This window comes from Micrasema longulum, unplaced genomic scaffold (genome assembly GCF_059751315.1).
Source record: "Micrasema longulum isolate JH-2025_06_02 unplaced genomic scaffold, ASM5975131v1 h1tg001167l, whole genome shotgun sequence".
NCBI lineage: Eukaryota > Metazoa > Arthropoda > Insecta > Trichoptera > Brachycentridae > Micrasema > Micrasema longulum.
Window position 1 is genome coordinate 46,448 of NW_028278354.1, and position 24,697 is coordinate 71,144.

Below are 24,697 nucleotides of genomic sequence, written 5' to 3' on the forward strand. Positions count from 1 at the left end.
AAATTTGTTTGAAAATGTCATGACAAGACGAAACGCGTAACAATATACCCTTTGTATATTGTATAAAAAATAAAAGAGAATTATAATCCAATAAACATGTTTTATTTTGGGTACATTGCCAAATTAAATATGAAATTCTACCAATTGTCTGCATACACAATAAATAAGTCCTGTAAATGCCTAGACTCCCATATTCCCTTCTCAAAAATGTTTTCCCTCTCCGTTGAAATAAATTTAATTAAATGCTTTTAAAAAGGGTCGTTTTAAACGCTACTAGTTAACATGCGGTTTTTTTTTTAAGGTTTTATTATAAAACTATCATTTTTCATTAAAACCTTCAGATGATATTTCGCATGCTAATTAATTGACACAAAATAGCAATGATTCTATTGCTTATGTGTGCTGGGTTGCATGTGTGCATGTATACTGCCGTGTCATGTATTAGTGATACTAATTCGCTTTAGTCTTTAGTCCGTAAGTAGTTACGAGTCAGTTAGTCGGTGCATAATCGCTTAGCGAGAAGGTCGCCTCTCCGTTATATGTTGCTATTAAAGTGCAGTTAAAAAGAAAACTCTGTGCTAACTGTGAAAATTATTTTGTAATTGTGACTGGTGAATTTAAATAACGAAACACTAAAAAGGTAATTGAAAAAAATATTTTTTTACACCTTACTAAATAAAGTTAAAAAATCGTATCCTACCGAAAAGTCTATAAACTTAGTGGGTAATTAAATATTTAACATGTAACTAAATATTATAATGAATGAATGGTGTTCTGCACCACTGAAAATATTGAAAAAAACGTTTTTATGTAATATCAATGTAGGCATTCGCAAAATTCTTGTCTATAAAAAATCTGATTTTATTTATATTAGCTTATCTAATATATTTTAAAAAAAACATACGTAAATACATATTTGTCTTAATTTCGAAAATGCCGTATAAAAATAAAAAGTTAATTTATGTAGACAAATAATTGTATTTCAATGTTTCAAACCGATATCTTAAGTTTTTTTTATTTATTAATTTATACAGTTACTTAAAACAATATTTTTATTTTTATTTTATACATCTATTTACTTTTATATATGTATTTTGTTAATGTTATAACTGTAACTTTTCAAAAAAGAGCTCTTGGCTTGGAGAGTGACTTACAGTATTGTAGTTATTTTGAGATTTGTTAGCTATATTATTTCGAATATACACGAGAAAAAATAAATAAGAAATATGAAGAAATACACAAAACAATAATACAAAAATACTAATTAAAATAAAATGCTGTTTTTGTCGGGTTTAAAAAATTTCAACAATGTTTAGAATATGTCCAAAAAAAAGGCCATGAAAAAAACGAAACGAACGAACGAAGAGTATGTCCAAATGTTTGCAAACAGGCTAAATTTCCTCCCTAGGGAGTTATTCAGATCTAAATTAGTTTATTATTAGTCTTAAGTTAAGGAAAGGTGGATGTTTAAACACGGGCAGAATGGTGAATATTACACAGTGTGTAAAGTGGCCACTTAAACCATCCAACGACAGGTCAAAAGCCCTGTGAATGCCTAGACTTCCATTTTCCCTTCTCAAAAATGTTTTCCCTCTGTTGCAACAAATTTAGTTCAAATATTTTTTTAAAAAATTACTTTGAATTTATTTAGTGATACATTAGTTTAAATTGTTTTTAGTTCATTAACAAGATTATTACAATTTTAGATTTCTTTGAAACCAAAACTATTTTGACCATGATTTGTGTAGAGATTAGACTTGGATCTTGACGTATTTGTTTTCCTGTTGTTTTTTAAAACAATTAAAGTTCTCTATATTTTACGTTAGTTTAAATAGTTTTTCTTTAATTAAGAAGATTTTTATAATTTTTTATTTCTTTAAAAAAAAACTATTTTGACCATGATTTGTGTAGAATTTAGGCTAATATCTTGACGTATTTGTTTTCCTGTTGTTTTTTTAAAACAATTAAAATTCCCTACATTTAAGGTTAGTTTAAATAGTTTTTCTTTAATTAAGGAGATTATTATGATTTTTTATTTCTTTGAAAACAAAACTATTTTGACCATGATTCGTGTAGAATTTAGACTTAGATCTTGACGTATTTGTTTTCCTGTTGTTTTTTTAAAACAATTAAAATTCTCTATATTTTATGTTAGTTTAAATAGTTTTTCTTTAATTAAGGAGATTTTCATAATTTTTTAATTCTTTGAAAAAAAAACTATTTTGACCATGATTTGTGTAGAATTTAGACCTAGATCTTGACGTATTTGTTTTCCTAGTGTTTTCTTCAAAACAATTTAAGTTCTCTTTTCAATTACTGTTTTGTATAATGTACTTTGTGAGTATAACATATTATAAAAATTAATTTAATTTAAAATACCCTACCTACTTAAATATTATAAAAAGTGTAAATAATATGTTTTTTATACAATGCATACATGCGGTCTGTTCTTTTTAGGATTAAAAATAATATATTTATCTAAACAAATTCCATCAGGGATGGAGAACATTTTAGCGAAGGGAATATGAAAGTCTAGGCATTTTTTTATTTCTTATTTTTTTTATTCCAGTAAAATGGCTATATAGTGCAGAGCCAATTCTACCATACAAACATGAACATAATTATAAATATAAACAAAAATATAACAATAACAGGGCTTATGACCTGTCAGTGGCTAGTTTAAGTGGTCACTTAAACCAGCCCATGACAGATCATAAGCCATGTAAATTCTCCATCCCTGTTATAATTCGTTAATCTTAATGGCTTCCTAAGGGGTGAAATCCAGTTTTTTGTCTACAAACACTAAGACAAACTCAAAATATTGTAATTTATAATAATATTTTTTTAAATATACTGGAAATTAACTTAACGAAAAAGAAAGCTTTGATAATTAGCACGCTTACCTTCATTATACAGTGAAATGTAATTCACAGGATACGCATTAGGTTATAATATAATTAGTGTATTTTAAATGCGAAAGTCGTCATAATTGTTTAGAAACTACATGGGTATGAGATCATGCGTAGTTTTACGTACTGTGTTTATTTTCAGTGGACTGTTAACAATATCTTCAGCATGTAAACAATTAATGTTAATTATTTTTCCGTTCTAATTAAAACCTAGCTAATTAAAAATAATTATAATGCATAGATATTTATGTATTTTTTTAAAGTTTTTGGTAGTACACGAGTACTGATAATTCTTTATAACTCGTTGGTGCGAAGTAGACTCGAGAGTGGCTCGATGATTTGGGGACCGTGTGAGTTGAAGTACTCTATTATGGTGGAGAGGGTTCAGAAGAAATTTCTTCGGTTTCTCTACATGAGGGAGTGCGGATATTATCTATGGCTTTATCCCACTGAGTTCCTCCAGGGTATGTTCGGTTACAGCAGTTTGAAGACCAGAAGGAATGTGTATTTAACTACGCACTTCTTTCGATTGTTGCGCGGTATTATTGACAACCCTGAAATTATGCGGAGCATTAGCTTTTATGTTCCGGATAATCTGTTCTGAAGACTGTTTCACATTTTAATATACAGAACCAACCTGCCAATGATTATGCCTGTTGGAAAGGCTATCTCTATGTTGAACAATATTACTTTGGACATTGACATTTTTCAAGTCTCTGAGGGAGTTTTTCGTTAGAAAATTCTCTTACTTTTTAAAAATATTATTCTCTGGATATTATGTATACTGTTGCCGACGTAAAAGTACATGCACCAACTTGGCGGCCCTTCCTGGGGTTTTAATGTAGCATAGGAGGCTTCAGTATGTGTAAGCGATCTACCACCTCCTCAATAAAGACTAGTATTTGTCACTTTCGGGGGTGGTGATCGCCATACTGAAGCCCACATATAGATTAGAATTCATGAAAATATTTGTATGCCCATAATGTGTTTTTATGTTGTTCTGTATAAGTGTTGATCGCCGCGCGGTCGGCGGGGAACTGCGGCCGGTAGCGGGAGGGTGGGGACCTTATACGTGGCGCGAGAGAGACCGATAGAGCCGGCAAATGTGCTCGCTATCTCTCTCGCCGCGTGATTGGTCAACCTAGCACCGCCCGCTATTGGCCTAGCCCACCGCCGCACGGCAAAATGTTGTATATATAGCCCCGCCGGGGAAAAATAAAGTCAGTCATCTCACCACACTACTAAGGCTTTCTACTCTCCACTTCACCTCCCTACCTCGCTTCAAACCGGACCTCATCGCCACCTGGATTCGAACACCGCTACCCCCCTGGACTTGGAACTCGGATACTCTTTGGATTGGATTTTGGACCCCGGATAATTTGGACCCTTGGATACTTCCCCGGAACACACCCCGCCGTTCCCACCGACGGAGAGATACCGGCCTTACAACCCGGTTGCCTGACTCAGGATTGCGGCCGCCAGCGCTACTCGCTAGCGACCCCGCAAGGGATCTCTAGGCGACGATACCTCCCCCGGAGCTTATCGTTCGTCGGCCGAGGCCCGCCTACGCCCGGCCACTCTGCGTTTGACACCAGCACCTATAGAAATACAGTTCTTGTGACGGGCGCGATTGCTACGGACGAAGCAGTGATCCGCCGCGTCTGTTACAAGTTGGTCCTTCGAGAAGAACCGGATATTCATCGCAGAGCGCCTAGAGATGACTTCGAGAACCCCTTCACTCCGCTCGGGTCGAGGAGGCACGGAACCGAGAGAAGACCCTGCTACAGATCAGGACTCAGCCGAGTCGGACACATCCGAAGATACAGTCCAGCGGCTGAGGACGCAGGTTCGAACGCTCCGTGCTTCACTACACGATCAAGACCGACGCGTGCCCTTGGAGACGAATCCCGAGCCCGCGCCGCGTACTACGGATATGGACGGCATCATGACGGTGCTGTCAAAAATGGCGATTCTACTAGAGGCTTCGCAAGGAAGAAGCCCGACTTCAGCCCCAGAGGACGTTAGCAGAGTCGGCGCCATGATAGCGCGCCAATCTACTGCCAAGGACCTACCCGCCTTCGCCGGAGAGCCGCAGGAATGGGCTACTTTCAAATCGCAGTACACTCAGTCGACGGAGATGTGCTGCCTTTCGGATCCAGAAAACCTCCTGCGTCTACAGCGTGCGTTAAAAGGACGGGCAAGAGAATCTGTGTCGTCATTACTAGTGGATCCAAGCCAAGTGAGGGTGATAATGAAGACGTTGGAGCTACACTACGGCCAGCCGGACATTGTAGCGTCTTCCTTGTTGGAAAAAGTGAGAAGGCTCCGCTGCATACAGAACGACGGATCTACGCAAGCATTAGTAGATCTGTCTAGCGCAGTTCGGAACGCGATAGCGACCTTAGAAGGCTTCGGTGGCGATTACATGTCTACGCCACAACTACTAAGTGAACTAGTGAGCAAGTTACCGCTGTGCATGAAGTCTCTCTGGTGGTACAGCAGAAGAGGAAACCGGGTGAGGCCCTCCGCGAAGGATTTCGCGCTCTTCTTGGAAGATTTAACGGAATCTTCGATGATAGGCGGCGGAATAGAGCCGCAAGTGTACAGCGGAAAACAACGCGAGAAGCCACAGAAGCGAGAACAAGTGCATACAGTGATTTCAACAGAGGGAAACGGGAAAAGTGTAGCGTCATGTGTTTTGTGCGGACGAGGACATTTACTACAAACGTGCCAGGAATACATAGAGTGTAGTATTCCGGAAAGATGGGACATAGTGAAGCGAAAGAATTTGTGTTTTTCGTGTTTATCGAACACTCATCGGGCGATAAAGTGTAGAAATGTAAAAAAGTGCGGCCTCGATGGATGTCGCCGAACACATCACAAGACATTACACGACAGAAATAGTGCCGATATCAGTGAAGCTCGGTCTAGCGCCGATATACGAGCGCCAGATAATAATGCCCGCCGCAACACGCCTGCAGCGGCGGGCGCCGGGGGAAACAGACCGACCGCGAACGAAACCCGCGCCGCGAGTTCAAATGAAAGAAACTACGATTACGGCCACAGTTCGCGGACGAATAATATAGTGACGAGCACCTACGCTCGGGAGGAACCGGTCCTCCTAAAAGTGATTCCCGTCATGTTAAGTGGTCCGCGAGGACGAGTGAACGCGTACGCGTTACTAGATGAGGGATCAACCGTGACATTGATTGACGCAAAAATAGCAAACGACATCGGCGCGCCGGGAGAGACTCGAGGATTAAAAATCCACGGTGCCGGCGGAATGTGCGTAACAGATAGTGCATCAAGAAAAGTCACAATTAAAGTGCGCGGAGTTACGGAAGATTTATTCACTCTCCGCGCAAACACAATACAGAAGCTGAGTCTGCCGCTACAGCCCGTGATTGAAGGGGAAGGCAGGATGCGACAAGTGTGCCCGCAGTTACTCATCGGCCAAGATAACGCCTCTCTCATAGTGACGAGAGAGGCACGGAGATGCGGGGAATACATCGCCTCAGTGACAGCCTTAGGAAAGGTGATACACGGTGGGCGGACACGCCAGACTAACGCCAGCATACTAATGGCGCTTAGTACAGAACAGAGACTAGAAAATCTAGTTAAACAAAATTACGCCGTCGACGCGTTAGGTATAAGTTCGACAGCCAAGATATCGCGTCAGGAGGCGCGAGCCACAGAAACCATGAGAGCCACGACACGTTTCCTACCGCAAGGACAGTACGAGACAGGGCTACTGTGGAAAGACAATCGAATATGTTTACCGGATAATCGCCGTACAGCGCTGAATCGATTTTTAAGCATAGAGAAAAAGTTCAGTAAAAACAGTGAATTCGCCGCGGCTTACAAGTTAAAGATTAAAGAATATCTAGACAAGGGGTATGCCCGGGAACTGACGCTGGCTGAAAGACAAGACACTGCGAGTGGGCTTTGGTTTTTGCCGCATTTCGCAGTGACGAACGTGAATAAACCGGATAAAATACGGATAGTATTTGACGCCGCCAGCCGCTGCAACGGGAAGTCATTGAACGACATGTTGGCCAACGGCCCGGACCTTCTCTCATCGCTTATGGGAAATATAATGCGATTTCGCGAGGGAAAGATCGCGCTGGCAGCAGATATAAGGGAGATGTTTCTCCAAATTAAAATAAGAAAAGAAGACCAGAGGGCGCAGCTGTTCCTCTGGCGCGATAGTCCCGAAGAAGAAATTCGGGAAATGATTATGACGTCGATGACGTTCGGCGCGGCGTGTTCACCGAGCAGCGCACAGTACGTGAGAAATCAAGTCGCAGAAGATCACGGGCAAGAGATGGCCGCCGCCAGGGATGCTGTGCGAAATAAATTCTACATGGACGACTATATGGATGCCGTAGACAGTGCAACAGAGGCGATACAACTGCGCCACGATGTCAGCGAACTACTACGGCGGGGCGGATTCATCCTCGCGAATTGGGCGAGTAATGATCCCTCCGTAATGGAAGCGATTCCTTCAAGTCTGAGAGGGAAAAGCGCACGCGAAATAATTAGCGGAACCTCCGTGACAGAGAGGGTCCTCGGCATCAAATGGGACCCGGTGACAGACGAGTTTCAATTTAAATTTAAAGTGTCACGGGAGGTTCCAACAGAGAGGCCTACAAAACGGCAGATGCTAAGTGAAGTTATGAGCATTTTCGATCCACTCGGTTTCGTAGGGTGTTTGACAATACGCCCGCGAATACTGCTACAAGATGTGTGGCGCTCCCACATAGAGTGGGACGAACAAGTGAATGAAGAACACGCAGAGAAATGGCGCACTTGGGTGGACATATTACGCAATACCGAGTGCGCTATACCGCGGCGCGTATCGAGCGCCAATGGCCAGCCAGTAGAGCTGCACGTATTTTCCGATGCCTCGGAGCAAGCGAGCTGCGCCGTAGCCTACATCGTGGAGGAGAACGCCGCCGGAAGGAATGCGACGTTCATGGCTAGCAAGTGCCGAGTTAGCCCGCTACGAGCGCTATCAATTCCACGCCTGGAATTACAAGCCGCGCTCATGGCCGCACGACTGGCGGCCACAATCAAGAAAGAATGCGGAAGTAATATACGCGATACCTACTACTGGACAGATTCTACTACGGTGCTGTGCTGGGTCCAGAGTGATTCGCGCATCTTCACGCCATTTGTAGCCCACCGCCTAGGGGAAATAGATGAGCTAACGAACGCTCAAGAGTGGCGGTGGGTACCAGGAAAGAAGAACCCCGCTGATCTCGGGACGCGGGACGGCGAGATACCAGACATCTCCCCGGCCGGCATGTGGTTCAGTGGGCCGAGTTTCATAAAGAAAAATAAAAGTCAATGGCCGCCGCTCAAGGTAATAACGGCGACCCCGGATACAAGCAGTGAAATAAAGTGTGCGAACAGTGCCATCGTGATGACAGCCCTCCCGGACGAAAGAAGATTTTCCTCCTGGCGGAGACTGATCAGGACTACAGCGTGGGTGTTGCGCTTCATAAACCGCTGCAGGAAAAAGAATACAGGAAGCGCGACACTCATCGCCCCGGAACTCAAGGCATCAGAGAGGGCGTGGATACTCATAAGCCAGACAGACAGTTACCACGCCGAGATAGCCGCAATTAGACGGGGGGAGTGCCTCCCGCGGAACAGCCGCCTGCTGGGCCTCACTCCCTACCTCGATAAAGATAGCGTCCTCAGAATGGGGACGCGAATTATGGAAGCCCCCGCGGTGAGCGAGCAACTAAAGGCGCCCGTCATACTGGACGGAGCGCACGCCTATACGCGTCTATTGATAAGGCATTATCACGAGTCGCGGCAACACGCAAGTACAGAGCGGACACTCAGCGAACTCAGACAACAGTTCTTTATAACACGATTACGGACAAATATAAGGAAAATTATATACGAGTGCCGCTACTGTCGAATACAGAAGGCCCGCCCGCAGCCTCCGCTCATGGGACAGCTGCCTGCCGGCCGACTCGATCATCACGTAAGGCCTTTTACCCACTGTGGGGTGGACATGTTCGGGCCCGTATACGTAACTATCGGAAGACGCCGGGAGAAACGATACGGGGCCCTGTTTACGTGCATGGTTACGAGGGCCGTGCATATTGAAATTACACCGTCGTTGAGTACTGACTCGACGGTGCAGGCCCTCAGAAGGATGGCGGCCCGCAGAGGACATCCGACAACGCTCTACTCGGACAACGGGACGAACTTCAGAGGCGCAGACAAAGAGATGGCGGCCGCCATGAAGGAACTAGCCCACGATCCCGAACTACAGAACGAGGCGACAAGGAGAGGGATCAAATGGGTGTTCAACCCGCCATCGGCGCCACACATGGGGGGAGCCTGGGAACGGCTCGTCCGGTCGATAAAGGGGGCGCTTATGGTGATTCTAAAGGAACAAGCCCCCGAGAGGAAACGCTAATGACAGCGATAGCGGAGGCCGAGTACACAGTAAACACTCGGCCCCTAACCCACGTCTCGCTTGATAGCCGAGACGACGCTCCGCTGACTCCGATGCACTTTCTCATCGGGTCGAGCGGGGCCCAGCCGCATCTGGCCGATTACAGAGACGCGCCGCCCGAACTGTGCCTCAGAAAACAATGGCGGGTGGCGCAGAAACTAGCCGACGCATTTTGGAAAAGATGGATGAGGGAATATCTCCCGACGTTGGCACAGCGACGGAAGTGGCAACAGGCCGCCACACCGATCATGGTCGATGACCTGGTCATAATAACGGACGCCGCCCTCCCGCGGAATGAATGGCCGCGGGGACGCGTCATAGCAGTCACACCAGGGAAGGATGGACAAGTCAGGAGCGCCCGGGTCCAGACAGCCACCGGAACCTACACACGACCCGCCGTCAAGCTCGCCGTGTTGCAAATCAAGGACGACGTCGGCGCAGAGATGCCTCCTCGGCAGGGGGGAGTGTTGCCGACGTAAAAGTACATGCACCAACTTGGCGGCCCTTCCTGGGGTTTTAATGTAGCATAGGAGGCTTCAGTATGTGTAAGCGATCTACCACCTCCTCAATAAAGACTAGTATTTGTCACTTTCGGGGGTGGTGATCGCCATACTGAAGCCCACATATAGATTAGAATTCATGAAAATATTTGTATGCCCATAATGTGTTTTTATGTTGTTCTGTATAAGTGTTGATCGCCGCGCGGTCGGCGGGGAACTGCGGCCGGTAGCGGGAGGGTGGGGACCTTATACGTGGCGCGAGAGAGACCGATAGAGCCGGCAAATGTGCTCGCTATCTCTCTCGCCGCGTGATTGGTCAACCTAGCACCGCCCGCTATTGGCCTAGCCCACCGCCGCACGGCAAAATGTTGTATATATAGCCCCGCCGGGGAAAAATAAAGTCAGTCATCTCACCACACTACTAAGGCTTTCTACTCTCCACTTCACCTCCCTACCTCGCTTCAAACCGGACCTCATCGCCACCTGGATTCGAACACCGCTACCCCCCTGGACTTGGAACTCGGATACTCTTTGGATTGGATTTTGGACCCCGGATAATTTGGACCCTTGGATACTTCCCCGGAACACACCCCGCCGTTCCCACCGACGGAGAGATACCGGCCTTACAACCCGGTTGCCTGACTCAGGATTGCGGCCGCCAGCGCTACTCGCTAGCGACCCCGCAAGGGATCTCTAGGCGACGATACCTCCCCCGGAGCTTATCGTTCGTCGGCCGAGGCCCGCCTACGCCCGGCCACTCTGCGTTTGACACCAGCACCTATAGAAATACAGTTCTTGTGACGGGCGCGATTGCTACGGACGAAGCAGTGATCCGCCGCGTCTGTTACATATACTTATGTATTATTTTTGTATAAACCTAATTTTACTGTTATTATTTTAATTATTTCTATATGTATGAATTAATTCCATTTTGTAATGCACATATATATGAACAAATAAAATCGAAATTGAAATTGAAAAATTGATCTCTAATATTCTGATACATGGGATAATTAGTGAATCTTGATCTGTGCTAATTTGAATCAGCTAATGATCTGTACATTTTTTGTCTGTATATACACGGTTTTTTAAGGCCAGATCGCGAAACTTCAGTGCAACATTTCTCATGGTTAGCTTTGAAAAAAACCCTAATATTTTTTTTTCCAAAAACTCTTTTTTTTCTTATTTTTATAATATCTAAATGGAGTAAATCTTTAATTTCTCGGACAACATCTCTTTCGCAAGCCTCTTCTTCTACTATATTTAAAAAAATAACAATGACTAACGAAGCGATACGCACCAAACGCGGACAATGGAGGCGGCTGGGTAGTAGAGGGGTAGGGGTTTGTAGACGGACTGCTAGTCCAAGAAATAAAAGATTTAATCCGTTTTGAGATTTAAAAAAAATATAAAGTAAAATTACCTTTTTGGAAAACATTTAATAAGATTTTTTTCAAAGCTTACCATGAGGGGTGTTCCTCTAAAGTTTCGCGGTCTGGCCCTGAAAAACCGTGTATAAAGTTTTTTTTTTGTATTTATGTTTATTATTATTATTAAAGTTGGATAATTTATACAGCGCAATTTTTGTGAAAATCACTTCAAGGGCGCTGTGCAATAAATAAATATCCCAGCACGTCTTGCAGCTACAGAGCGCATGGCCGATTGGGATTCTAGTTCTTCATTTTCAATTATGATATATTTCAATTATAACAGATAATTAGGTACTTATTTATAAAAAAAGAACATTGTTAAGTGTCGTCAGGACGAGTTACCCCCGTGAGGATACACTATTTATTTAATTTTAAAAAAGTTAACAAACAAACCATCACGCCGTTTCGCCGTAGGGGTAGGCAGAGAGAATCTCATTTCATCTTCATTCATACATCAGCACGCACGCCGGTTATTCAGACTTTTGACATGTGCACTTTCAAGTATTTGTTAGATTTGGTCATTCCATGTCTTTCTCGATCTTTCTCGTTTTCTGCGTCCACCAACGTTCGGAATCTTTTTAGACGTTTTTGCCGTCCATTCGCTCTTCATGTCCAAACCAACGCAAACACCATTCTTGCTTTTGCCGATAATGCTTAGCTCGTGAAAAGTAAACATGAATAAATAAATTGACGGATCATAATATGCCCAGTAATTATCGAGACTTCAATATTCAATTTTCTTAGTTTGTCTGTTATTTGCTGTATCAAAAAACACTATTTTACTTATTTTGATTGTTTTTTTTAAAACATACCAGGAGGCCCAAATCCAGCAGCTTTAAAAAAATCAAATAGAATTTTCGTGATCTTACCGGGAATAGAACCCGAAACCCTGCGTGCATAAGGCAAGCCTCTTAGTCGTTTTAGCATGGGGGCCGCCATTTTTTCATATGGAAAAAAAAACTTTTTTTTAAAAATGATAATTAAGGTAATTGGTATTACGCCTGATGTGCTAACACAGGGAAAATGAAATATTGTAATGCAAAACCACATATCAAACAAATAGTTAACATCCACCCTGTCAGGAATCGAACCCGAGACCTCCGGCAGAGTAAACCAACGCGCCAACCTACTATACTACGAGGCGGACTTATCTCCATTTGATTTCCTTATTCAGGATTTTTACCTGAGAGTAGCCATCAAGTCAAGATCAGTCGTCCGAGGGTTTTGGTTCTATTAATTTTATTTATATGGGGCTTTTGTCGGATTTAGTCATTTTTTCCGTTTTTACATATTTTGAAAGTGTACCTATTTATTCCGAAAAAACAGCATATAATATTACAACGAAACACATTTTTTTATAGAGATGTAATATATTTATATAGATTTTTAAAAATTTTTTTTTTTTTGTTTTTTTAAAAAATAAACATAAGTGATAAAACAGAGTATTCAAAAAATAAAGCATAATTACATAGCAAAGAAATACATATTAATAGTAAAAATATTAAACAAAAAATCCCACAAAGGCATGGCCTGTTTGTGGGTATACAAGAAAATGTTAATGAATTTTTGCTCCTATAATAAATAATAGACAATTATAATATTTTTGTATAAAGATCCGTACCTTATGTAAGGCTGAGACAAGCATTATCGACAAAATCAAGAAAGGAGCTCTGCGCTGGTTTGGACATGTAGAAGGAATGGACAGCAAAATAACGGCTAAGAATATTTACAATGCGAATGTTGATGGATGCAGAAATAGAGGTAGACCGAGAAAGACACGGCATGACCAAATTCAACAAATACTTGAAGATGGACATGTCAAAAGTCGGAATAATCGGCGCGCGTGCATGAGACAATGTATGGATGTAGAAGAAGCGAGATATGTATGCAAAGTGTCTCAGACTCACGGACCAAAGGTCTGTGATTCGAATCCCACTCTACCCCAACTTGATTCCATTTTCTAATAGTTAGTTATTTACAACTCGTTGAAAATGGCCTTCAAAATTAAATATTTGGGTAAATGATAAGAACACAAATATTTCTTTAAAAAAATAAAAAATAGAGTGATGTGGCGTTCTATCCTCTCTGCCTACTCTTACGAGGAAACGGCGTGACGGTTTGTTGTTGTTGCTGTTGTTATAATATTTTTGTGTAACATAAGAAAGAAAAAATAAAATATTCTGTAAAAGATTAACGTTTCGTTTTACGTAAAAGAAAATACCATTCTTGCGTACATAAAGAAGAGTGACGTTGTATGATAATGTGTTTTTTAAACTTGGTTAGTAAATATTTTCAATGCAAAATATGAATAGCAAAAAAATATAGCGTTACCAATGAGTGTTACATAAAAAAGAATTATGAATTTAATTTTTACTTCTTCATTACAGAACTGTATTTTTCATCCGCGAGGACACAGAAACAATCAATTTAAAAAGTAGCAATTTATAAGATATTTGACAGGGATTATAAATACCTTGATGAGTAAATATTTTCAATCTAAAATATAATTAAAAAAGTAGAGTGTTACCGATAAGTATTATATAAAAAAAAAAAAGAATTTAATTTTTCCTCCATTATCACAGAACTGTATTTTTATCCGCACAGTCACACAAACAATCAATTGAATTATTAGTCAAATATATAAAATATTTTTGTTTTTAACCACAATTTTTTTTTCCACCAACCGGTTTCAAAGCAAACAAGCTTTGTTAAGTAAACCTTGAAAAAGAAGCTTGTTTGCTTTGAAACCGGTCGGTGAAAAAAAATAAAATTAGTGGTTAAAAACAAAGTTGTTTTATTTATTTTATTATATAATGATAAACCACAAAGTTAGTGCTTCAAATATAAATTTATAAATCTAAGTAATTTATAAGATATTTGATTAGGATTATAAATACCTTTATAATAGGAATAAGGTCATGCCCTTGCACAAGCTTGGTCATCGGGATAAAATACAACTTTAAAATTAAAAATTCGTTTTTATAAGAAGATCCAACCGGATATACAAATCTTGTTCCTCTCGTAAAGGTGTTTCGTGTCGAAAAACTCGAATGAACTTGACATTACTAAATGGCCACGATCGGAAGGGCAATCCCTATCGATTGTATTAGATTACTGCCAGTATAATTCAACAAGGTAATTCAGTGAAGTCATATGACGAGAATCGATGACGTCAGAGTAATTGATCATCATCATCACCATTATTGTCTTATCCGCACCTAATTGTGCATAGAGCACTGTTACAAACATTTAATGTTTTTAAAAATTCATATTTACATTTATAATAGAATTTGATAGAGCTAGCCAGTGGTTCAATGAATTTTATATATTCTTTAAAGTAAGTAGAGAGAAGAGATCTCGAGATCGATCCCCGACAGGGTTTGTATGAAATATTTGTCAAATTGGGTGTTTTCACACAAAAATATTTCATAGTCCCTGCACTGGTACCTGAAGCGTAAGACTGATCATCTTAGCTTCTTGTAACAAAAATGATCAGCATGCGCTGCGATTGGTGTACCAATTCAGTGCCCTATGCACCATTAGGTGCAGATAGGGAATGATGATGATGAGACTATTAAACTAAGCTAAACATTTTTTCTGCACCGAATGGTGCATAGGGTGCTGCATTGTTGCACCAATCGCAGCGTACCTTGATATTTTTTGTTAGATGAAGGTAAGGTGATCAGTCTTACGCTTCAGGTGCCAGCCCAAAACAATGTCGGGAATCGAACCCGAGACCTTGCATGGTAGGCAAACGCGCTGACCATTACACCACGATGCCGATAGTAAATAAATTAATAGACATGTAAACTAGGCCTGAATATATTTTTAAAATTTTTATGCTTCATATTATCAGCGTCATGATATTTTCAATTACTTTTAGTTTTTAAAGTTTATATTTGAAGCACTAACTTTGTGGTTATTCATTATAATAAAATAAATAAAGCAACTTTGTTTTTAACCACTAATTACGTAAACCTTAACGATGAAGCTTGTTTGCTTTGAAACCGGTAGGTGGAAAATAAAAAAATAGTGGTTAAAAACAAAGTTGTTTTATTTATTTTATTACTTTTAGTTTAGTTTAAGTTTACAACATTTTTTGTTACATTATTACAAAAGTGACAGTAAAGGTGATTAAATTTTATTTTAAAAAAATATTTTTATTTAAACTCTTTTATTCCCTTAATTATATAAAATCATGATTTACAACCCTTGCTCGCACTTGTATATAACATAGAAATTTGTTTAGTATTCCACAGGTCTGACGATATCGGTCACGACGATACCCGGTCACTGGTAAAAATTCTAAACAAAAGTGGAATAAAACTATATACGCATTTTAATTATTATTATAAAAATATTTATTTGATGTCTTTCAATCTTATTCATTCACATTAAAATTACTCCTTACTGATGCTGTTATACAGTTTAGGGCCCAAGAATATATAACAACTCTGAAAGAGTTTTTGGTGTTACTACATAACTATTTAATCGCAGGCGTGTACTATTTTCATGTACGGGAAAAATGTGTAATTTTGGATGAAGATGAATATATTTGATCAACTTATACATATGGATTTGTCTCACGTCAAGAAACCCACATTATTTGAGCAAATTGCTACTAGGAAACCTGATTGGTGTTCGATAGAGAACCCTAAGAACTGCTTTTTGGGTTTTTTCTACAGGATCTAAATGTGTTGCAGCTGCTCCTCTCCAGCCTAATATTCCATAGCCTAGTATCGAATGGCATAACACATAGTAAACTATTTTCTGTAGATTCTCATCAAGAGCCATACGTATCTGTCTACAAAAGTATAAATTACACAATGTAATTCGATATTCAATATAAACTCGATATTGCCAATCGATAGTAAAGTTTTTCGGCGGTACGTCACTATTACGGCGACTACAACAATAAAGTAGTAGCATTTGTTTCTTAAACTTATAAATCAATATTTATAGAACTTCATGAGCGTGTAAACGTCATAAGTCTTTGTTTAAATTACCTGTAGAGTAAAGATTATCATTTTTAACCAATTCATTATTTCTTAGCTTTAAGGAAACATTAAAAAAAATCATTCTGTTGAATATTTTCAGAGTAATTTAGGTTCAAGGATTAATTAACCAGTGATTCTTAATATTTAATGTTTTCCTGTTTGTCATCTTTATACAATTTAACTCTTTCATCGTTAAATCCACGACTTTTCTCTCAACGATTCATACTCGAAATATTGTTAATAAACTGGTTTAAGAAGTATATGTATTATTTTCAGACGTTTCCTCGTAAAATAATTTTGTGAAATCTCAATCACATCAATAAATTAACGGATAAAACATTAAACAAAAATAGCTGTATGCTTAATACACTTCAATATGTTAGTTCTTGTGTTAAAAAAAATTATTCGCTGTATGGATAAAAATTTAATTAATATTTTTTAAGATAACCATCACCGGTAAAACTATTTTTCGCTCCAGTTTGGTAGTGTAAATTTCATATTGGTATTTTTTACTTTAAACTATACCAAATGATACATTGTTATAATTATAGGCATAATTAAAAGAAAACGCCACATAGAGCTTTATTCATTAATATCTATGCCAAAAATTTTTATGGTTGTGAATGGATTAACACTGAAAATATTTTAGCGGCTTATTTGCAAAACGAATGTGAAATTAGCGTTTTCCGAGTCAGGTTGGCATTTTATTATATAAGTTATGTATGGCGAATTGAAATAAAAATATTTTATGTGTTTTTAGCAGCGAAGATCACATAACATCTGGTTCTTTACGTTAGAGATTCTGTGTTTTACATGCAAAATAATGCATTTTGGATGAAAAAATACTAGAACCATTTAAAAGTTCAGTACCTATTTATCAATTAAACAACATAGGTAAATAGGGAACTAATTAACTATTTATTTACTTATTAATTATTGTAGTATATACATATATATGCGACCTAGAACAGGTGGTAATATCTTAATTCCTAAATTAAAAACAACTACTGCACAATTTCATTATACTTACAGAGAAATATTTTTCTTTAATGAAATGAACAGGTGAAAATTTACATCTTTAATTTTTCTTTATGTAACACTGATAAAAAACATCGTTTATATCTTTTTTTGTAATTTATATACGAGTATGTTATCCTAAAAATATTATTGATTAAAATAAACTGAAACCTCTTCTTCAGCTTCACAAACATCAACAGATGAAAAAATTTAAGGAATATAGATGTTCAAATATGGGCAGAATGGTGAATGTTACACAGTGTGTAAAGTGGCCACTTAAACCAGCCACTAGACTTCTTTATTACCTTCTCTTAAATGTTTTTCAGTTCTGTTGTAATCTGTTAATATAAACAGCTCCCCTAGGAGTTGAATCTAGTCCTTGTCTACAAAAATTTGGACAAACTCAAAATATTGTTGAACAATAAATACATTAAACAATATCTTTTCGGAAAATACCAATGTGTACAGAATAGTCACCAATGAATCCTTATGAGATGAAAACAGATTGAATTAATACCCTGTAAAATATAAAAATGAAATTAGCAGCAATTTGTATTCAAGACGTCACACCATACGATAAAATAATACCACGCCGTCAGGACTCGTAATCGTAAAGTAATTAACAATAATATGTAAGATATCTTTTGACAAGTATACAATATATAATGAATTATTATACCTAAATTATACATTTCCTCAAAAACATAACATTATTATGCAAAAACTCACCTTTACGTTTTATTGATTTGCATGCATTTTTTTATTATTACAGCCAACGCATGTTTTATATGATTTTTTTATAGAATAGAAATCCAATAATGATGTTTTTTTTGTATTTTTATTGAAACCTTACGATACGGGTTTTTTTTCGGTTTGAAAAAAATATATGTCAAGGAGAAAACCTGGAGTGATCAAGGTTTTTTTTTTTTATTTAAAAAAATATTTTTTTTAAGAAAAAAAATAATTGCTAAGTACCTCGAATAAATTTAGCCAAATGGCTACACATACAGTCTTACATGCATTTAAAACCCAAAGTTTAACTTAGCCATATTTTGCACTTGATGATTCTTGATGATTGATGATCAATTCAGGCAGAGGAAAACTTGTCGAAATCCGGCGCTCCCCAAACACTAGATTCGGAGATCGTGCTTTTGCCGTTGCCGGCCCCTCTGCCTGGAACTGATTGCCATCAAACATACGAATCATCGACAGTCCCAGTCAGTTCAGATCCCAACTAAAATCTCATTTCTTTAATTCATCATACCCTCAATTTTAAATCAGAAAATATAATATGTCACTTTAGCTTAGTTAGAATGTAAGTTTAAGTATACAATTGTAAAGCGCCCTTGAGGTGATCTTTCACAAAAATGGCGCTATATAAATCATCCAAATATTATTATTGTTATAACATTCTTTCGCGATAGCTTTTTTTAGAAAAGAGAAAAAATGCATATTTTTTTGTATGCTTCAAGCAAATAACATTTCAATATTACAAATAACAAAATATTTAAGGCGTCATATTGGGACAACATATCCCTTGACAACGTGAACCCTTCGAGCAATGGTTCGACATTATTAAAGTATAATACTTTCCAATGGCAAGAGTATTTTCCTCTTAAACCTTGGTTTACTGATGTGAAAGATGTCGATCTCCAAAGTGATAATGTTCAGCTATCTGACTGCTCTTTCAATCGGCATAATCAGAGGCAGGTTGGTTCTGGAAGCCGGAAGGTAAAACAGTATGTGCTGACGCTGTCGGATCAGGAATATAAAAACTGGTACTCTCTAAAATGGCTGAGTTAGTATGTAGGTAACGATAAAACTCAAATAGCCGTATTATAATTATATGTCTACTCTATAATGTCGAAATTCGTGCATTATGTAGGGCTGAGACAAGCATTTTGGCCAAAATCAAAAAAGTAGTTACGCGGTGGTTTGGACATGTTGGGCGAATGGACGGCGAAGGAACGGCTTAAAATATTAACTACGCAAATGTCGATAGATGCAGAAAACTAGGATAACCGAGAAAAACGTAGCAAGACTAAATTATACAAATACTTAAAGATGGACATGTCAAACCCTCAGGTAAAACTTTTGTTTGTGCGTGTGCCATCCATAAATAAATATAAAAAATTAACATACAATAAAAGTCAATCCACCTTATGGAATTTTATCGTATCGTGTGGATTTTTATCATCTTAAGAAAGGAGCATACAATAAAATGTCTGATTTTATTGTTAAAATTTTTGGTGTAAACATTTATTTCATTATTTATTGATGACATTTAAATAACTTTGAATTGACCGCCAAACTATTCCGTTCCAGCCTTAATATAAACAAAGTTTTTTCCTTATTCGTACCCAGCGATGCATAGGGCATATTTTGATTTGATACACGAATGTAAGATGATCAGTCGTTGTCTTCAGAACTAGTTTAGGGACCATGAAACATAACAGTGAAGCTCAATCTTTTATAGAAATCTTTTATGTCACCCCTGCACGGTGAACGACCCCGAGACCTCATTGTTTGCATGCTTTAATCAACCACGAGATGGATTCATCTCCGCTCGATCTGTTGTCCATCTTTTCAAAACAATAATTGGTTTTTGTGTTCCTCGTTTTCTGCATCCATCAACATTCGCATAGCAAATCTTTTTGGCCGTTCTTTCGCCGTCTATTGGCTTTATACGTCATATATGCACAAGCCAATACAAAATTTCATTCTTGATTTGGCAATAATAAATCAAGATCAAGAAACACATTGTTTGTGGATTTTTTCTTCCTAATTGAATAATTTTCACGTCTGAACAGCATTTCAAATTTCTTCCGATGATATAATATAGGAAATTATTTATTATTATGACATGATTTATCATAATAACATTTATATTATGACATGGTATATTATAAATATGACCATTGACCATTTGCTCAAATTGTGGTCAGCAATTTTCCCTATCTTATTTATTTTTAAAAAAAAAGAAAACAACAGCCATTATAACAAAAAATCACAATAATTACATCAATTATAGTTTTCTATATACCCATAACTAAATACGATGCCAAAAAATCAGAAAACAGGAGTACCCGTGAATAGCAACTCAGTATCATTCCACTCGTAAAAAAAGATATTGCGATAATATAAAAATATAAAAATACATTTTAAAAATTAAATTAAAACAAAAATAATTAAAGAAAATTGACGTTAAAGAGAAAACAGATCATTTACACGAAAAGACTTAGGAAAAGAGAAGGTAAAGTATTTTTTAATTGATACATATTTCAATAGAGTATAAGAATCTTTTTTAGAAAGGTAAATGGAAATATAAGCAATAAAATAAATATTTTTGATGTTTGAAGCACTTACTTCGTAAAACTTTTTTATTCAATATAAACAACTCTGTTTTTAACCACATTTTATTTTTCTACAGACCGGTTTCAAAGCTACTCAAACTTCTTTATCAGGGTATAATTAACTAATAAATTCTATCCTATGTTATTTTAACAGTGATTACTAAATATTACATAGACAAATGGAGCTAATAAGTTAAGTCTTTTTGTCGTGATGTTTTTGTTAAGACGAATAGTATAAAATGAGTTGGATACGATCTTTACAACTAGACAGGAGAGGACTAAATAAAATATTGTTTGTTTGGTTATTTATTATTTTTTCATTATTATGAATACCTTTTTTAATCTAAATTTGTTGCGATTGATAGGGAAAACATTTTGACAAGGGAATATGAAAGTCTTGGCATTTACGGGGCTTATAAACTATCATTCGCTGGTTTATGTGGCCACTTTACACACTGTATAACATTTACCATTTTGCCTCCCACATGATAAAGATTTCAGCTCTTTTACTTCACAAAAGTCAACAAATGGAACAGTTGGGGAAATGTGGATGTTTAAACATAAACACATAGGTTTTTGTGATTCACTCAAACATTTCCGTTTTAAACAATTCACAATTAGAAAAAGGGAATCAAGTCAGTCTCGTAGTGTAATGGTCAGCGCGTTAGCCTGCCATGCGAGAGGTCTCAGGTTGGATTCCTGACATGGTTGATATTAAATTTGTATTTAAAAGGGTGCTTTTATACATGCAAATATTTCATAGTCCCTGGACTGGTACCTGATGCGTAAGACTGATCATCTTACCTTCATGTAACGAAAATGATCTAGATACGCTTCGATTGGTGTACCAGTGTAGCGCCCTATGCACCATTAGGTGCGGAGAGGAAATTATGATAATGAGTTGTGATAGAGTGGGAATGGGACTGGGGTTCGAGCCTCGGAGCTCTGATTTGTGAGTCCGCGGCACTAGCCGCAGGACCACAACTTGTTTCTGGTGATTAAAATTTGCTGCATTTGGTATTTCAATGTAGTACCCTATGCATCACCCTAATGAAACACAGTAATAATACTTTTTTTGTTATTCGTTTTGTTGATTTCAGCATACCAAATTGTTTACTAACACTTATGAGTAAGCAAACAGTGTTTATCGTTCGTTGTGAAAATATTAATGTATGCGTGAGTTTGTTTGTATATCGTGTTTGAGTCGCTGGAAGGTGTATGAATTTAGAGAAAGTGAGATCTTTTAAGATGGATGAAACTACGGTTGAGTGGTTGTTGCGCTTACGATTTTATACAAAACCACGAGTTCTTTTCCTATTCTAAAAAAAAATCATGTTTTACTCGCATATCCAAAGTTGAAAGATGGAATTGTAGAAGTTGCACTGTTTGTTTAATGTGATGACGTATACCCGCCGATGCCAGGTCATAAACTCTATTTCACCTCATCATCAAGTGGTGCATAGGGCACTGCATTCGTAAACCAAACTCAGCGTGTTTCGATCATCTGATGCATGAAGGGAAGGTAATCAGTATTACGCCCAGAGCACTGATTACAATAGAACGTTAATATTTATCTTCAATTTTGTCTACAAAGTACAATTAAGTTTTCTTTATGAAAATCAGAATAAGTATGCACTGTTTTTCTTTTGAGTTTGTTCAATTATAGGTTACCGATGAAGATACTTTAAATGTTCATGCAAATAAATTCATTTTCGTACACAAATATCGATTTTTCTTTATGGACTGTCATTTTTTAAAAGAAAATTTTAAAAAAATATCACTAGAAAACATATTTGGCATTGATAATTGTGACGTCAAGATTCGTGACGATGTTCTAAAAAAACTTGAACTTGAATGAACAAAGCAAAAAATGAACATGAATCGTGACGTATTAGAGGCGCGGCCAACGCAACGACCGTTTTTGGGGGGAATTCAAAATCACAAAAAAAAAATGCTACGAATAAGTGGTCGGCCTCGTGGTGTAATGGCCAGTGCGTTTGCTTACCAAGCCTTGCAAGTCGTCTCGGGTTCGATTCCCGACATGGTTGATATGAAATATTTGTTTTAAAAAGGGTGTTTTTTTACAAAAATATTTTATATTCCCTGGACTGGTATCTGAAGCGTAAGACTGATCATCTTACCTTCATGTAACAAAAATGATCAAGATACACGGAGATTGGTGTATCAATGCAGTGCCCTATGCACCATTAGGTGCTGAAAGGAAATGATGATGATGATATGAAAAGGCAAAGTCACAAAATTCAATTTTATTTAAAGCAATTAAAAAGTATTACGAAATGGAAAAAAATATTTATGAAGAAAAAAACATATCAAAATTTAAAATAATGATCAAGACATATGTGATAAACAATTTATAAATGAAATATATTTGCAATGTTATTATTAGAACACACATAACAATATGTATGATATGTGTGCCCTACTTTAAGATTTAAATAAAATAAATAAATATGTTGCAAAAAAATATTTTTTACTGAACAGTATTTCATTGACCCTTTTTACTTTAAAACTGTAAAAAAAAGTGGTATTTTCCTATTTGCAGGCGTTGGCGTTGGTCAAGTGGACGTTCCATTATTAATTTGAGTATTGTTACAAAACTCAAATTAATAAAAAAAAACTGAAATCGTTAGTTTGAAAAGAAACAGTGTACACATAATTAAATCTAATTAATTACGTAATGTCCTTTTCAATGACAATGTTTTTTTTAAATAGCGTGCGTTGTTTGTTCAATCTAATTGCAAATTTAATTGTTTTATAAGATACATCCTTTCTGTATAATATCACGAAGCATGCAATATTTATATACGAGCACATACGCATTTCAAATTATATAACATAAAATAAACATGATGATTTTATCCTGCAAATGCTATTAATAATTTACGCGGATAAACCATCGCATTATTTTAATACAATTCAAAGAGTAACAGATTAAAGTGTATTAACTCTGAATATAGAGATAAAAAAATTAATTGAATGAATGTGAGACAAACAACTTCACTCCATTTACGAACGCGATGTTTTGTGGTAATAAAATATCATCATCCTTATTCCCTTTCCGCGCCTAATGGTGCATAGTGTACTGTATTGATACACCAATCGCAGCGTTTCTTGATCATTTTTGTTACATGAAGGTAAGATGATAAGGTCTTACGTTTCGGGTACTAGTCCGGGGACTATAAAATATTTTATTGTGAAAACACCCCTTTAAATAAATATTTCATGTCAACTATGTCGGGAATCGAATCCGAGACCTCTTGCACGTTAGGCTAACGCGCTGAGAATTGCACCACGAGGCCGACAGTCAAATAATTTAAAACTTCAATTTTAAAGAATAAGTGCTTTGGCGGTCTTATTACTTAAGCTTCAATCAATATCTTTTAGCCAAACGAAAAACAGACTGGTCAAAAGAAGAGTTAGTCAAAAATTTGTATTAAATAAATATGTATCAAAAGAGGTTTACATTAAAAAACCTAATTAATTAAAAATAACAGCTGTTTTTCAATTGGGAGATATTATCTTTTTTTTAGTACAGTATGTTATACATATTAAATGATGAGAAATGTGGAATCAGATAATGAGTTAGGAAAGGCGAAAGGAAAATGAAACAGGGAAAGGAAAAGGGATAAAAACACATACTAAAAAAAAAACAGTAAATTTCGGGGGTTCAGGATTCTGAGGATATTATAATAAGATTTTAATATTTGTGTTGATTCGAGTATTGGAGATTATTAATTTATTCAATAAAACACTTCGTTATGAGACCACGTTAATTTTTTAAAAGCCTTTAAAATAAAATATTAAGTAGAAAACGTGAGCATTTTTTTTTTTTTTAAAATTTATAAATCATAAAACACAAAGTATTTTACAAGTATAAAACGTTTAAATACATTCCCACGAGTTACAACAACTCAATTCGGGACATAAATAATAATAACATTAAAAAAATAACACATTTTGAGAACAAAAAAGAAACAAAGCAAGTTTAGCAC

The 24,697-nt window shown here is 37.3% G+C and overlaps 1 protein-coding gene across 1 annotated transcript in view; it reads left to right on the forward strand.

Moving 5' to 3' along the window:
- Positions 1 to 495: 495 nt before the first annotated feature.
- The window catches only part of LOC148276661 (fatty-acid amide hydrolase 2-like), a 53,914-nt gene continuing 29,712 nt past the window's right edge, over positions 496 to 24,697 (forward strand). The window contains exon 1 of the mRNA XM_088233969.1: positions 496 to 640. The gene's annotated coding sequence lies outside the window, so the exon portion shown is untranslated. The remainder of the gene's footprint in view (positions 641 to 24,697) is intronic.